The sequence below is a fragment of the Grampus griseus genome, assembly GCF_964374135.1.
Source record: "Grampus griseus genome assembly, chromosome: 5".
Lineage (NCBI taxonomy): Eukaryota > Metazoa > Chordata > Mammalia > Artiodactyla > Delphinidae > Grampus > Grampus griseus.
In genome coordinates this window covers 54,522,843-54,535,115 of record NC_138998.1, presented here as the reverse complement: position 1 = coordinate 54,535,115, position 12,273 = coordinate 54,522,843, and the positions used below count along the sequence as shown (strand labels likewise).

The 12,273-nt window shown below is 39.6% G+C and overlaps 1 protein-coding gene across 4 annotated transcripts in view; it reads left to right on the top strand.

Moving 5' to 3' along the window:
- The window catches only part of TBL1XR1 (TBL1X/Y related 1), a 188,013-nt gene that overhangs the window by 50,165 nt on the left and 125,575 nt on the right, over positions 1 to 12,273 (top strand). The window lies entirely within an intron of this gene.

Genomic DNA, 12,273 nt, shown 5'->3' with positions numbered 1-12,273 from the left:
ATTCTCTACCAGTACAAAAGGTACAAGAATTATTTTCAAAAGAGCGTCTTAGTTTGATAAAGAAAGTATGACTTTGCCCTAAGAACTCTTAGGGGGTCTTTACTGTGATTTTCCTAGAGGCATTTGCCAATAGTTCCTTATGGCATTGATACGCTGACCCTTGGAACACCATTGCAGTCAGAGGGTCATTATGGTCAAGTGACAGAGCTACTTGAACTGCAACCTGGATTGGCTAGGACATTTTCTCTTCCTCTGGGATAAACTTAAAACTGCTGGATTTCAGGTCATTCAGTAAATAGAGCAGCACACACAAATTCGTATATGTTGTTTTCAGTATCCAAAGCGGGCCCAGCAAGCTTTCTGCTTCTTTCTTTGTTATAGGAGGTACAAGGTAATGACCTGCTTTTTATTTTGAGGGAATATCCAGAGTTGCCACTCTCCACTGGCTCCTAGAACTTCAGAGTGGTGGCCGGACACTGTATTTTCTTGGGACTTATTTTCTGCCTTCTGGCATACCTGTCCTTTTAAGGCATGTAGAGTATTGCTGTTTCTTCCTCACAAGGTCCTTTTGGCTTCAGTTTATCAGTGTAGTGGACCAGTGTGATGCCGAATGGTGTCATTAGATAACTAAGGTCATATGAAAGTAGAAACTTGACTTAACCTGAGGCAATATAGTGAATATGTACTGCTGTCCAAGCGAAGTGAAAGCAAATTGTAGAGACAGAGACACCATTTGCTAGAACTCTAGCTTTATACCAGGTACTGCACTAAAGAGATCAAATTTGGATTACCAACTTTGCTTGTAGTCATTAAGTTTAAAATACTGTTCTTCTCTAAGGACATTTGTGTGTTCTGCATTAGACAAACAGTTGTACTAAGTGAATATCTGCTAGGGATTCCAACCCTTGTTGCTTTTGATTCTTGGATAATTCCCCCAGGAATGAAGTTTTTGATTGGCGGGAGAGCTCCAGGGGTCGCTCTGTGATTTTTCCTGATATGATACTACCCCACTACTCCACCTGTCCTGGCATAAGTGTGGGCTTTTGTAAGTTGGTAGCTGAGACCACCCTTTTCAGCTGTATGTTCAATACCTGGAGAAATAAGCCTAAGATGGGAGGATTGATCCACTCTCTGATAAATGGACTTGGGCCAAAACTTCATGTATTATTTGGCTACTGTAATCTTTCATTCTGACACGTATGTCACGATGGTGCTATCTGGGTACTCAGGATTAGTTTAAGAGTTAGATTTTATAGTCCCGTAAAGGTTGGGGTATTTCTCTTTCCCAAGTGTATGGCTACTCTGATAAGTGGCTGTTGATCTTTTGTGGAAAGCCAAGAGAAAAATCACAGTGCTAGTGATGCAGTCACAGAGCCTGTTTTGAAGGGTACTTTGCCTTACCCTTATTTGAGAGGCTCTGGGACTGGGAACTTGGAGTGGCTGTGGCTTATGCTCCCTTGGTCAAGCCTAGCTGTATGCTGTATCTAGAGTTGTTTGTATAGATTAGGGATCAGCAAACCTTTTCTGTAGGGGGCCACGTACTAAGTATCTTAGGCTTTGTATGCTGGACAGCCTGTGACAAAACTACCTAACACAGCTATTGTAGTGCTAAAGTAGCCATAGATAATACATAAGTAAATGGATGTGTCTATGTTCCCAGAAAACTTTACTTACAAAAGCATTGTGGGTCAAATTTGGACTGTAGCTTTTAGTTTCTGTACCTCTGGTACAAATGATATAGGATTATGGTGGGATTTCCTAATATCATGATCTTAGGGACTTTGCAAGATTCTTGCAGATAAATCAGTTTGATAACCACTACGTTTCTGTTTCTTTAACGTTGCTTGATGTTATAATTAGGCAGTTAACAAAATCAGACTATGCATTTTGGTCTTGCAAGGTCTAGGAGCAGGGGTTGGCAGACTATGGTCTGCAGGTCGAATGTGGCCTACACTTGTTTTTGTATGACCCACAGCTAAAAATGTTTTTCACATTTTAAAGTAATTGGGAAAAAAATCAAAAGAGTGATACTATTTCATGACAAGTGAAAATTATATGAAATTCAAAATTTCATATATAAGGATTTATTGGAACACAGCCACATTAATTTATGTATAGTTTCTGGCTGCTCTCACTTCACAACAGCAGTTTGGTAATTGTGACAGAGACCTTCCATGACCTTAAAAAAATGACTCTTTGGCCCTTTACTGAAAACGTTTGCTGATTGCTGCTCTAGAGTTTGGAGAAGAATTCTTTTATGTTGTACTTAGTAACTGCCTTGTTTTTTGTCAGTGCTTTGAGTCAAGAATTTACACTGTGAATGTCACTTTCTTTTTTTTTTTGAACTCTCCAACGCTATTAGAAGCAATAGTCCTACTTTGTTTTCCTTGTATGTCTGCGTCATTCCCTTCATAGTTTTGTACTACTGCTTTCACTTAGTCCCCAAAGCCTTCTTCATTACAGACGACCACAGTTGATAATTTAATTTTGTCATAGCCTGAATGAACTATCAGAGACAGTCTTATATAGTTGTGTGTACACTGCATTCAGACCCAACCAGATTAGATAACATTCTCAGATTCCCATTACCTTGAAGGTTTGCTCATATACCTACCTCACAGAGTGATTGTAGGAATTTAATGCTATAAATAATATTAGGCAATATTTTATTGAATTTTTACCATGTGCAAGGTTATCCATGAGTAGTAAAGTGCTTAATTAACTGTGTGCTATGTAAGCATTCAATAAAGGTTGGCTGATACATATATTTTTAAAATATTTATTTATTTTTGCTGTGCCGGGCCTTAGTTGCAGCACATGGGATCTTCGTTGCTGCATGCGAGCTCTTAGTTTTGGCATGCATGTGCATGCGGGATCTAGTTCCCCGACCAGGGATTGAACCCGGGTTCCCTGCATTGGGAGCGCAGAGTCTTACGGACCACCAGGGAAGTCCCGAGCTGATATTTATTTTTAATTCGAAATAAATTACCCCCCCTCCATACTTAATGTATTATAAGAAACTTCATTAACCATTAAAATATTTTTAAAAATCACGTTAAGTTTAAGTTGAAGTGATTGACATAACTTAATTTTTTGGCTTATAATATTGCTCCTTAAAAAAAAAAAACTTGTAGATAAATACAGTCAGTTCTCATTATTCACAGTAGTTAAGTTTATAAAGTTGTTGTGAACACTGAATTAGCAAATATTGAACTGTTGCTTCCTAAGGGAAATACAGAGTTAGGTTCCTGTGAGCCTCTGGTCACAACAGTTTTGTCAGTGGATCAATAATAACTTTGTTTTGTGTGTTTGTTTAAAAAGACACCTTATTGAATATATATTGTTGATTCATTAGCATTCACTCATGGGCAGCAGCCCTCTAACTCCTGCATGAATGAAGCCCGTCTACCACATGATTTCTCCATAAGGCACATCAGGCTGCCTTGTGCTTAGGAACACTAGACAGCTTTTCAGCACTATGCTGGGGATATTTTAAATAGCAAAATCACCAACAAAAAGCACCAAAATATAAAAACGTGGCACTAAATGGACCACACAGAGGACATTTGTTTACTGAATGAGAGCTGAAACAATAAGGCAGAGTGCTGGGCACGTGCACTATAGGCAACTCAAATTTTTTGCTCTTCTGTACATGTCTGAAGCTTGCAGAAGTGTCACAAGTATTAATTTGGGGGTTGTATATAACTTTTAGCAAGTAGGCAGATCTCACAAATATGAAATCAGTGAATAATGAGGATTGACTGTATCTCCCCAGATGCTACAATTTATCTTTTTTTTTTTTTTCCTGGTATGTGGGCCTCTCACTGCTGCGGCCTCTCCCGTTGCGGAGCACAGGCTCCATACGCGCAGGCCATGGCTCAAGGGCCCAGCCGCTCCGCGGCATGTGGGATCTTCCCGGACCGGGGCACGAACCCGTGTCCCCTGCATTGGCAGGTGAACTCCCAACCACTGCGCCACCAGGAAAGCCCTATAATTTATCTTTTATTTGTTTTAATTTTGGGTTTTTATCATTTGCTTTCGAACCTTATTTATTTATTTATCTATTTAAAATTTATTTATTTTTTGCTGTGTTGGGTCTTCCTTTCTGTGCGAGGGCTTTCTCTAGTTGCGGCAAGCGGGGGCCACTCTTCATCACGGTGCGCGGGCCTCTCACTGTTGCGGCCTCTCTTGTTGCAGAGTACAGGCTCCAGACGCGCAGGCTCAGTTGTTGTGGCTCACGGGCCTAGTTGCTCCATGGCATGTGGGATCTTCCCAAACCAGGGCTCGAACCCGTGTCCCCTGCGTTGTCAGGCAGATTCTCAACCACTGTGCCACCAGGGAAGCCCATGAACCTTATTTATTTTTTAATTGTGGTAAAATACATATAACGTAATAGTTTGATTGCACTTGAAGGTACTTAACTAATCTCCAGCACGCTTTTCATTTTTATACCCAGTAAACAACAGCTCTCTATTTCCCCTTCTCTCTAGCCTCTGGCAACCACCCTTCTACTTTCTGTTTCTATGTGTTTGATTACACTAGATACCTCTCCTAAGTGGCACTATATGATATTTGTCTTTTTGTGACTGGCTTCTTTCACTTAGCATAATGTCTTCGAGGTTCATCCATGTTGTAGTATGTGTCAGAATTTTCTTCCTTTTTAAGGCTGAATAATATTCCATTTTATGTATGTAGAACACATTTTGATTATCCATTCATTCGTCAGCACTCACTTTGATTGCTTCCATCTTTTGGCTGTTGTGAATAATGCTGCTATGAACATGGGTGTGCATATATCTCTTTAAGACCCTGCTTTTTAAAACGAGTTTATCTTTGATATGTCATGCATACGTATGAAAATGAGTGAACCAACTAAACAGAACAGATGTATATTATAAAGTGACAGGTGAAAGTTCTCAGTTTGACCTCATTCTATTCACTAGAGACAGCTGAAGAGTTTGGTGTGTATTCTTTCAAATGTGTTTTTGTGCACAGTTAAGGACTATTTTATATATATATATATATATATATATATATATATATAAAATATATATTTGGGATGACAATGCATGATAACCTAATATTTTTAGAGTAAAAATTGCAGTTTGGAACTACTTAGTTCTGTGCCTCCTTTTTTCTTATGATTTTAGAAATCGAAAGAGTTGCTAATTGTTTAACTGTTTTTTACTATGTAATATTTATGAGGAGGAAGATACAATACTGTCTTATTAAACGTTTGCTGTTAAAGGAGAATCTCCCACTGTCAGTGATAGGCGCATCCTCTTTTATTTTCTTATTCATTTGTTATTTCTAGATCATACTCACCTGCCACTGTTTCTTCCATCTCATGTTGTGTTTTATTGGATTCCTTTTTTGCTTTGGTGCTGTATCTTTTGATTTTTTTCATAAGTTAAATTTAAGTTCTTGAATGTCTGAAAATGTCTTTATTTTGACTCTTGATGGAGAATCTGACTTGTGAGAGCAGTGCTCTCCAACTTTTTTCATACCATAATATGTATATAGAAAATGATAATATTTGTATGGTGAGTGAAATTGTTTGCAGCAGAGGCCTCTGGCTGTGCAGGTTACCTGGTAACCCATTTATTTGTAACACACATGTTGGTAAAGGTCTATAGGAATCTGGTTTCAAAATATCTTTCCCTTAGAATTTGGAGGATACTGCTCTGTTATCTTATAGCATCCTGTATTTTTGATGAGAAGATGAATGTTAGAGTGATTGTAGTTTCTGGACGCTTTCTTAGCATTCTGAAATTTTTCCAGCATGATCCTGGATATGGGTCTTTTTTTCTTTTTCTTTCTTTTTTTTTTTTTTACACTTATTTTTGTTGTGTTGTATGTCTTTCCAGTTTGATGACCAAATCTTGCTTTAGCTCTTGGAAAGTTTAATATGTTCCCCTTTTTGGATTAATTTCCCTCCACTTTTAGATGTCTTATGTAAGTGGATGTTGGGCCCCTTAGATCTCTTTTTTTTAAAATAAATTTATTTATTTATTGGCTGCGTTGGGTCTTTGTTGCTGCGTGTGGGCTTTCTCTAGTTGCAGTGAGCAAGGGCTACTCTTCATTGTGATGCGCGGGCTTCTCATTGTGGTGGCTTCTCTTGTTGCAGAGCATGGAGGGCTCTAGGCACACGGGCTTCAGTAGTTGTGGCATGCGGGCTCAGGAGTTGTGGCTCGCGGGCTTTAGAGCGCAGGCTCAGTAGTTGTGGCTCATGGGCTTAGTTGCTCCGAGGCACGTGGGATCTTCCTGGACAAGGGCTCGAACCCATATTCCCTGCATTAGCAGGCAGATTCTTAGCCACTGCACCACCAGGAAGTCCCACCGGGCCCCTTACATCTTAATTCACATTTTCTTTTTTCTTACAGTTTGCATCTTTGTGTGTGTGTGTGTCTGTTTGTCTGTCTGTGTGTGTCTGTATCTGTGTTTTCATTTACCTTGAAAATAGGTAAATTTCCCTTCCCTTTAAGGGAAAATCACTTCAACCTTATAGTATAGGTAAATAATTTGGTGTTTAGTCATGCCTGTCCGTGTGTACCCTGACCCCCGCATTTTTGTTCTCTCTGTTCATCTTGTTCCTCTTTTATGCTGTTAGGTTTCCCCAAGTGTTTGATGGATCATGGTTAATATTGGCAATTGAATTGTGTCTGCCTCAGTGTGTAGTTCTTTCTCTACCAGGCCTCTGTCTTGAATGGTAGTTTTGGTATGATGGATTCTTAGGTATGGACCAGCAGACAAGACCTCCTAGGGAGGGTGGTGGGTGAGGAGTGGGTGAGGCAGCACCCTTCTCACCTGGATAACTGTGGTGTCCTTAAGTACTGTAGGGGGTAGTACTTGGATAGATGTCACTCAAATGGTATTGACATTGCTCCCTCTCTCCCTCTTCTTTTCCTTGCTTTTTCCCTTCCTCCCTCTTTATTTCTCTCTTTGTGTTTGATGTTCCCACCATCTTGCTGCTCTCCTTTTCTCTCAGGTCTCGCTGCGTTCACAGGAAGCCTAATCTAGGCAGAAATTCCTGCTTTATAGAGATCAGCTCCCTGGCTTTATCTTAAAGGCAGAAGCTGCCACCACCTGTATCTCTGTTCATAAAGTGAAGGGGGGGAAGGGGGATTGTGTGTCTAGAGTAAGGTAATGCAGCACCCTGCTGAAGTACCCTAATTGTTTCCTCCTCTTTGTCGTGATTAATTTGATTATAACTTGAACTTCTCTATTCTCTAGCATGTCCTTGGAAAGACTTTGGTGTCTTACATGTGGTTTCATCCTTTTTTCCTCTTTTAATCCACTCTTTCTACTTTCTGTCCCCCCAGAATTCTTTAAAATTTGTGATTATCGAGTGACGTCTTTTCTTGTTCTACAACAGTGCTATCATTTCATTTTAATTTGTATCTTTTTCCTGCCATTTCAATGGGACCTTGGGATGGAGGAAAGAGAGATGGATACGTTTATTCAGTCCACTGCCTTGTACTGTAATTGACTAATTTATGACTGATTTTTAAAAGGTAGATAAGTTCTTAAACACATCTCTCTCTTAATGTGCATGACTTTTGTGCCTTAGAAGATTTACTAAATCATCTTTTTCCCCCAGTAATAAAGGACATTTTAATTTTCAGTCTAAGTCATAATGTTCATTGCTGTTCTTTGGGCATATGGCCTCTTGTAGAAGAAAACATGCATAACCACAGTGACATTGCTGGCCATCACCTTCTGAATGCTTGTGTGTGTGTGTGTGTGTGTATAAGGTTATAAATGTGAGTGAAGTCATCATCTTTTTTAAAGAAACAATATAAATTGGAGAATATCCAGTTACTCATGAAAATGGTCAGAAAACTGATAAAATTATGTTGTTACCTCTAGTGAAGCATAGCAAAGCAGGGAAACATTTTTGAAAATGATTTAGTAAAAGTCTACAGGAAGAGAGTAAAAGAATAACTAAAACATTTTTGTTCTTTGCCATCTTGTATGGATGTGCAGTGTAGTTTAGCGTACACTTTGCGGGAGGGGAAAAATATGGTACTTGTGTCCCAAATACTACCTTTTCACTTAACACCGTGTAACCCTCCCCCACCCTCCCCTTTTTTTGGTAGTGTCTAGGATATTGGGTGATGGATTTTACTGCCCAAATGTTTTTAAACATCAGGCTTTTGATGAAAAATTGAGAAGATGTGTCAGTGCATACAACTGTAATAAAGACAATGCTCATGTCCATGGCTTTCAGAATTTTTTGGTCCGTGGTCCACAGTAAGACATACATTTACATTGCTGCCTTGTATGTGTGTGTAACATTGGAATTAGAGTTTCATTGAACACTATTTACCCTTGATGTGATGTACTCATATTGTTTATTTCATTAACAAAAAGAGTATGACCCATTAACTTTATTTCATGATCTACTAATGGTTGTGACCTGCAGTTTGATAAACCCCTGATTTAGATCCTGGTCTGTAAGAATAGTGAGAAAATGGAGGGATTTGGATTCAGGTAAAGCTAGGGGGTTCTAGCTTAATGGTTTTGGGTAATTTCCTTCTTTGAATCCGTCTTTGAAACTGTAAAGGGGAATAATAGTATCTTGTTACGTTGATTGTGAGAATTAGAAATAAATGCAAAGTGCCTAGCAGTGCTAGGAATGATGTAGATAGTTAATAATTGGAAGGTTTATTATTCTTTATTTTTATTGCATGCCATCTATCTTATTAAGTAGGCACTGAGATTCAAACGTTCTTGCTCTTAGGGAGTTAGGTAACATTTTATTGATATAGAGACCTGACCGTCCTACAGAGTGAGAAGGATGTTACTAGGGCTTCGCTGGTGGCGCACTGGTTAAGAATCCGCCTGCCAATGCAGAGGACACGGGTTCGAGCCCTGGTCTGGGAGGATCCCATGTACCGTGGAATAACTAAGCCCGTGCACCACAACTACTGAGCCTGCGCTCTAGAGCCCGCGAACCACAACTACTGAACCCACGTGCCACAACTACTGAAGCCCGCGTGCCTAGAGCCCATGCTCTGCCATAAGAGAAGCCACTGCAGTGAGAAGCCTGTGCACTGCAACAAAGAGTAGCCCCCGCTCGCCACAACTAGAGAAAGCCTGCACGCAGCAATGAGGACCCAATGCAGCCAAAAATAAATGAATAAATAAATAAATAAAAGTTTTTTTAAAAAAAGAGGTATAGTAAACTAAAGGAGGAAGTCAATGTTGGGAAATTACAGGCATGCCTCCCTACCCACCACCCCCACTTTTCCCCCAAGGAACAGGGTCTCTCAAATTAGTTCCAGGTAAATGGGGTTTTTTACTTCAAGGATACATAAGGGAGGTAAGGAAAAACAGTTGTATTAAAGCTGCAAAGCCAGGCGTTTCAGAGACTTGCAGTGCTGTTTTGACCATAATGGATTGTTTTCATTTTCTGACTTCATGGATTATTGGCACATCTTCTAGAATATAATAGTCTTAGGGACTGAATTCTCATGTTTCCCTACAGTAGCAGCAACCCTGGGCCTCCAAGTCCAGTATTCTACCATTATGACTCAGTTTTGTCTCCCACTAGATCAGCTTCTCCTCTACTGTTCTTTATGATTTCTGCTGTGGTGTGACTTTGGACCTTTGTCACACTCTTGGTTTCTTGACTCCTGTTTTTTTTTTTTTTTTTTGGTTGTAAGCAACAGAAATAGATTTTAGGTAATTGAAGCAAAAAAGAGGAAAGATATGTGGTAGTTGAATGAAGCAACGAAAAACTGAAGAGCAAGAGATCTAGGTCATAGGAATCAATGAGCTGGCTTGGCAGTAATTAGTGATCTGCAGTTATTTTCTATGTAGTTTTTCTCTCTTCACATTCAGAGATCTAGGAGAGAATCTGATTTACCTAGCCTGAGTGATTTCCATTCTTTGGCCAGGGGAGAAGAAGACACGCTGAATGAAAATCCAACCAAGACTCCGTGTAGTAGAAGCTGTATTGTGTTTTAAAAGCAAAATTGGAGTGTTGTTCCAGAAGGAGACTGGACGTTGGCAGTCAAAAACAACAGATGTCCAATACAGTGTTACTGTGTGTGTGTGTTTGTGGAGGGGTATATATATATATATATATTATTCAGCCTCCAGAGAGAAGATGTGTCCGGTTCTTAATCATTATCCTGTATAGAGTATGTTTACTGGGCATGCTGTGTGGTTTGAAAAAATGAACAGAACTTTGGGAAGGTAGGTGACTCAGCCTTAGGGCATATATTTTGAAGCTGAGAGGAGAGAGAGAATAAGCAAGATAATGTCATCCCTGGGATTGCAGATTCATTTATCTTAAGCTGTCAAATTATATGATCATATTTACCTTTCAGAAAGTTTACTCAGGAGGCCTTGTAAAGGTTGGCGTGAGGGCGAAGGGCTGTGTAAACAGATAGAGGTAGCAAGACCAGTGAGAAAGCTGTCTGGTTAGTTGAAATGCACATTTATAAGGCCCTCTGTGATCTGATTTAATTTTCCACCATTTATCCTTTGCTTACCACTGTCTAGCCATACTTTTGCTCGAATCAAACTTGTTCTTACCTCAGAGCCTGCACACTTTATTGGAATTCTCCCACCTTTGGTTAGCACTTGCTTGGATTCAGCTTATATTCCCTTCCTCCTCTCCTGGCTATAGTCTCTAATCGCGACACCTCTTATGGCATTTTGCTATCAGATTATTCTGTTTTATTTTTTTCATCACAGTTATTATATTCTGTTTCTTTCTTTCTTTTTTTTTTAACCTGTTCGGCTAATAGTGGCAGTTAGTCAAGGTTTGATTGCTAAAGAAGACTCAAGGGACCTGAAATGATGGTGCTAATCTGTGGTTTATTGCTGAAAAAGGATGTAGTACAGCAACTGCATTGGAGTAAGGTTATACATCACAACCACAGCTTGCCTCACAGTAATGGACCTGAAGAGGCTGAGTGTGAACTGCAAGTGTCCTGCCTCTGTAGGATCATACCGGACATGCTTTCTCTCTCAGCTCAGGATCACTGAGGTGTGCATGAAATACCCTGCAACCAGGGAGCCCACAGTGGAGTCTTAGCTGGGACTTCTTATGTCCTGCTGGCAACAAAGGCGTGTCTGTGCTCTGTAACCCCAATGGCAGAGCTCTCTGGAGGTCTCACCAAAACCAGGTGTAAACCATCAGTCTCACTGTTAACAATAAACATTGCTGACCAGCTGGTACAAACAGTCCAAAGCTCATTGGACCCATAGTTTCAAATCAGCACTATTAATCAGTATGTTTTATGCTTTGACCAGGCATGGGTGCCATGTAAGAGACTTATCTGAGGAATATACTCAGGCCGGTTCCAGGCCTGCTGGAATTAACCCTCAGAATGCTTTTTGTTTATATGTTTACTTATCTTTCTCTTCCACTAGAATATAAAGGCCAGTAGAGCAGGAATCTGTGTTGGAAAATGTCAATGATTTCCTTCAAGTGTTTAAGATTTGACAGTGGATTTTCAGAATGACCAAAAGTATCTTTTCCATTTAGTTTTTTTTTTTTCCCTTAAACTTTTAAATTTGGGACCTTAGTGTTTTGGCAAGGACCAGGCACTTTATGCAGGGTTGAGGTCAGGAAGCAATGAGTGATAAGAAGGAATGGGTATAGAAGTGAGTGTGATTGTCTTCCCCTTCTGTTATTCCTTCATCTTTCCCTAACCACGCCCTTAAGGGTCTTCATGTCTAGGCAAATAAGGTAGTTTCCCTTTTTTGTTTGTTACTATGTGTCTTAGAGAGTTAGATACAAAAAATTTGAACTGTCTCCTATGAAAAGAATTACAGCATATTTACGGGCAGGGGAGGCAATAATAAATAGGTGCCTTTTTTTTTTTTTTGGAATACCTTTTATTCACCAGACATTGTACCAAGGTTTGTTGTTTGATTTTTTTTAAAACATTCATTATCTCTAATCTTTATGAGAATACTACAACGTGGGTAGTAATATCCCTATTTTATAAGGCTCAAAAGTTAAGTACTATGCTCAGGGCTGTTCTTAGTAATTACTTGGCAGAGATAGATTTGGACCTAGATCATTGGGGCTCCAAAACCAGAGTTCTCCTCATTGTATGATGTAGTAGGAAGTAGAAGATAGCAAGAACCTTATAGTGAATGCTTACTACCATAACCTTTCAGCATATGCTGGGAATATAGATTTTAAAAAATTCAAAGTTCTGCCCCTTACAGCTTGCTGATTCCATATTAAACATAATTTCTGGGGGGCTCTATCATCTGTTTCTGTTTCCTTTTATAGTTACGTATTTA